This window comes from Coturnix japonica (assembly GCF_001577835.2).
Source record: "Coturnix japonica isolate 7356 chromosome 7 unlocalized genomic scaffold, Coturnix japonica 2.1 chr7random1326, whole genome shotgun sequence".
NCBI classification, from domain to species: domain Eukaryota; kingdom Metazoa; phylum Chordata; class Aves; order Galliformes; family Phasianidae; genus Coturnix; species Coturnix japonica.
In genome coordinates this window covers 1-5,298 of record NW_015439653.1, presented here as the reverse complement: position 1 = coordinate 5,298, position 5,298 = coordinate 1, and the positions used below count along the sequence as shown (strand labels likewise).

The 5,298-nt window shown below is 33.7% G+C and overlaps 1 long non-coding RNA gene across 1 annotated transcript; it reads right to left on the bottom strand.

Moving 5' to 3' along the window:
* Positions 1–3,913: 3,913 nt before the first annotated feature.
* Positions 3,914–4,698, bottom strand: LOC116652597. Its single transcript, XR_004305754.1, has 2 exons — positions 4,635–4,698; positions 3,914–4,257 (listed from the first exon to the last, which is right to left on the bottom strand). It is a non-coding gene; the product is annotated as an uncharacterized LOC116652597 (long non-coding RNA).
* Between the last annotated feature and the right edge of the window lie 600 nt (positions 4,699–5,298).

Here is a 5,298-nt window from a genome sequence, read left to right as displayed (position 1 = left end):
AAAAAAAAAAAAAAGGCATTAGTAACTGCAATAACAGTTCAACCATTTTCCATGTGGCTATTTAGCAGTCCTTGGAAGAACATATCTGTAAGCTGAGTCTTGAACCCAAGGGTAAAGAACAAATCTCCACAGCAACTGAGAACCAAATACTTGCCATTCAGACCCCCACCTTCATTATTTAATTGCGTATAAAATGAAAAACACCAGCCTCCTATGATCTGTGGAGCACATTATTTCTGGAGTTAGATGAAAGTTCAAGATTCACTTTCATTTTATGACTATCATGATAGGCTTTGTTTTATGACAGAAACAAATAAAATAATAAAACAAGAACAATGTCCTCAACTCCACCAAGTTCAGCCTTGAGAAATAAATACATGTTTCTAAAGCTGAATTTAGATTTTACTTATTGTCACATGGGAATTTTGGCAATTTCCTCAATTTGGTTTTAGATTTCAGTTATGCTGATTAATTCCAAAGAGAAAGCTTTCATAGTTTTCTGTGTTTTCAGTATACATTTCTAAATAAATAAATAAAACTGTGGTTGTGAGAAAATATATTTTTCATCAGTTGAATTTTATCAATACTATTGATAGGCTTTCTATTTGGCTCCTGGAAAATTGGCAAAGATACAGACAGATGTTGAAAACAAAATCCCCCCTCCAAAAAATACACTCCAGGACAAAACCTACCCATATTGATAGAATATTTGGTCTGACTAGAGGTAGGAAATAGACTGCAGGATCTCACTCTGAAGTTATCCACCTTTTTTCTGCTTGGTTTTACAATAGAAACTAAGTTTCACACAATGAAATAAATCTTACTAGTCAGAAGCCAGCCTGATGTTTCAGTCCACTTATATATATGTGTGTGTGTGTGTGTGTGTGTGTGTGTGTATGTATAGTTCTAGTTATAAATATATGAATATATGTATAGTTACATATATATACACACATATAAAAACTTAAAAATTTTGTTCTTCCAAACTCTGAGCATATCAATATAATGCAGTCTTTCTTTGCCTCCCCCCCGTTTGTATTCTACAATCATAAATCCAATTATTCAAATTTATCAGTAGCATTTTCCTGAATCTGAAAATTAAAATAGTGAGCAGAACAATTCTGCAGTATTTTTATTCCCCTTCAGTTCCTTGATTCTAAAAACAAAACATGTGACAAACAAGACAGTATCAATAAAAAATCCAAAGCAGTTATAATCTGATACACGATCTGTCCACTTTCACCCATTTTTCTTTTTGATTTTTACAACATTATTAAACATACTTAACACCACACAACTACTGCTGAGTTTTCAGTAACTCAGTGGAAGAGGACAGACATGAAATCACATTCTTGCTGATAAATTTCTATATTTCTTAAATAAAACCCTGAAACACTTTCATCTGTTCAAAAAGTTTACATGTAGATAGGATCTTCCTCTCTAGAGCTGACATGGCATTTACTATTGAATTTAATTAAACAGTTTGACTGACTAATTATAGCTTAAGAATCTATTTTCCTTTTTTTGCCAGAATCTGATAGCAGGGTTTGGTTTTTTCCATTTTTACATGAAGTGACTGTGAGTGCCTCATGATAAAAAATAGCACAATTACCAATGACTGATACCTGGAACAATTAGTCAGAATAATTCTTCAGATCACTTCTTAATCTATAGTATTTTGCAGGTTTCCCAGAAAAGTTGAAAAGTAACCCCTTCCTTTTTCCAAAAAGCAAGAAAAATGTACAAGGCTTTCTAGCATCTTTGAGCATAATAGCTACAAGGAGATACCAGCAAAACTAGTCCTGGAAGCTCTTGCAGTCCCACCAATGCAGACAAATTGCCAGGCTCTTTAGAAGGCCAACAGGACTGCATAAAATCTATGTTTATGTTTATTGTTTTGCAAAAAGAAACAAATAAATAATGTAACATTTGCATGATGTAATCACAAAACCACTGACTGTTAGGTAGCCACCTTTTCAATATGCTCTCAATATGTTTATATAAAACATAATTGAAGATTCAGATGGGCTTACCTTATCAACATTTATAGTCTAGATTAACTGCTCCTATCTCCTCAGTTTGCATATAATATAAATCAGTATTTCTAAAAAGACAAGAGTGAACCATTGTCACAGAATGATAGGATTGGTAAAGATCTCACAAGGTCTTCCTGTCCATCACTCAGCCCTAAGGAGGGATAATTGCATGTGCATCTTTCCTGGCTGATATCTGTCTAACTTGTTCTTAGAGCTGAATGACAGAGATTCAGCAAATAATATCAGACAACTTGTAGCTGAAAATTCTACATACAAGAATTGTGTCTTTTTAAATTCTGACTTCATAAAGTCAAATCTTACTTCATATTTTTAGGCTCATCATGGCTCCTGATTTATTCTTCTAACTGCTCTACCATTGCTATTCTTTTCCCAAAGCACTACATGTAGTACTGTAGAAAGCAGTAAAGATCTTAGAAGTGCCAAACACTATCTCACACACCTTCTGACTTCATTTCTCCCTAAATATGCTAATATGACTATTTCTTTGCTGCAAGTTCTTGCTGGTTGATTAAAAAGGAGATCTCACAAATCCTGACACATCTTTCATATCTCAGCTGAACTGTAAGATCTACATGTAGTCAGCTTCTCAATGTCCCATAAATAACTACTCATACAAAGTGAAAAGTCTCCGGTGAACAGTCGGGGAAATTATCAGGCAGGGAAGAATGAGGATTCACAGACCATTTCCTCACCAACTATATGAAGATATTACCTGATTTTCACAGTGCTGTTCCTCCATTTCCTTTCCTGTGCCATAACAAAATAATTTCCTCTTTATGCAACTTAATTAGCTCCCTCATTTTTTTCATACATCACCTCTCCAATTTTGCACAGATTTCTCCACATTCATTTTTACCCTTCTTTAATGCTCCAGTTCCTCCCACACAAGATACTTCTTCACACCTTTTATAGCAATTGCATCTATTCTCACTTTTATCTTGCCTATCCAAAGCAACAGCTTTGTAGAAGTAGGGTGGACTTCAATCATCTTCAAATATTCTACACTTATGTTTTGTTTCATGAGAATAACTTTTAAACTGAAAATTATGTTCAGTGCATTCAGTCCTCCATTGATTTGCTGGACATAAAAATGGCACCACTAATATAAAGGGACTCCTAATGGCATGATTCAAGTGATTTTCTTGGTTGTTATTTTTGTTGTTGCTGTTCATTTTGTTTTAAATATTGACCTAAAAATGTATGTTGCAGTATGTTACCAAAATGAAAGGAACATCCTGTTTTCTCTTATCACATACATAAGTAATAGTTCAGGACAGTTAACAATGGATTTTGTTTCCTTCACCTGATTAAAACTTCTCATCCACTAAGGTTGTAAACAATACTTAAAAAGCATTAGAAGATGCCAATGGAAGTATTTTGGTTTAGAATTAATTCTGTATTCTTCTAAATGAAAAAGTAGAAAGGGAAGATGTAATTATTAGCAGACAAAATGGAAACGTATATTTAACAAGCAAAAATTGTGTGAATAACTCAAAGCAGGTATAAACACATTAGAGTTATTTCCACAGAGCTTTTCTTTCTTTTGCACAAATGTATATCAGATTGCTAATCATCCTCAGGCAGCAACACAACAGCACATCATATGATTCCAATTTGTTTTTATGATTTTGTTGTGGTTTTTTTTTAAAAAAAAAAAAAAAAAAAAAGAAAAGAAAAAGAAAAAAGAAAAATGAGCACCTCTGATTGACACTTCATTTTCTTCTAGCATCTTCCTGGAGAAAAGATTATTTTTTTCCTTTCCATTCAGAACTTAGAAACAGGCAGTAAGAAAGAAAAATACCCGAAGCCACAGCTCCATCCTAAATTTGTACTTACAATTGGGTTTGGAGGTTCTGTTTTCAAAGGTGACACTATCTCAGTACTCTTGTCATGAAAATGTAACACCATCTCCATTACTTTCCAGAAGAACCACAACATACTATGAACTTGCTTTAACTGTTACTATAATGCTAAATTCTGGGGAAGAGAACTGGGAATTAGTCCTTGGATCAGACTCTGACATCCATTCTTGTAATGAGCAATGCATTTCATCTGCAGCTCTCACAGGAGGTCCCACTCAGCATTAACAAAAGCAAAAGAATTTGGCCTTTTAATGCATGTAGCTTCCCACACTCACCTGCTGCATTAAAAATAGCTGCTACCCAAGATCTTCCTGTACCATTCTCCCACATACGGAGACCTAAGAAGTCATAACTGTGTGTCATTTGCAGCAGTGATAAGAGTAGTGGAAATAAACAACATTTACCTACTACAAGCATAGTACACACACATGTATTATGTGTATCTGTGGACGTATATCAACAATGTCATGCTTTAAGGTCTTAAATCTATCAGATTTAAAATATAAAAAGTAAAATAAAATTTAATTTTAAAAGATTCAAAGAGGAAAATGAGAATATGAACTTAGAAAGGAAAAGAAGGTTTGATTTTAAATACATGGGTATAACTGTTATCACTCTTCAGACAATACAGCAAAGCAACGTGCTATGTATGAACACAATTAACAAAAATCTGCTCACTTCATCTATACATGCTTGTATATAAAAAACAACCAACCTCAGTTGGACAAGAACCTCATTTGAAAAGCCAGTTTCTATTTGCATAGCAAGAGAGACCTGGAAGCAACAGAAACAAACATGCTAAACTCAGCTTTTAAACCGTTTTAAGTGACTATTTGAAAGGCAATTTACATGTGTTGAATTGTACACATACGCAGACAACCAGCAATATCCACTCCTCTGACAAGAAATCATTAACCTTTGAAAAGAAGATCAGCAAATTATTTCTCCCATTCTGTAAACAAATTATGATTTCACTGCAATCTTTCAATTACTCACAACTATTTTAAAGGACTCTGAATAATCACACTGAAAAAGTATGCTTGATGGTTTGTAAAAGTAACATTAGGCATAAAGCATTTTGTTACCAAGCAAACCAAGAAGCCTTACTTCTAACAAAGTTACCACAAACTACTAAGAAAGTGCAGAGGAAAATATATTTCCGCTTTAGTCCTCAAAAGAACAGGGAACAATGTGTCTTATACCTCTACAAATTGTGTTTGTCTGGGTTTTTAATTAGAAGCTTGTATAATAAAATCAGCAACAACATATGACTAACTACAACAAAAATAGTCTCCACTTTGTGCAGACTGTGGGGTTTTGGGTGGGAAATTATATTGATGTTTCACAATTTCTGGGCACTATTAGAAGTTAAAATTAAT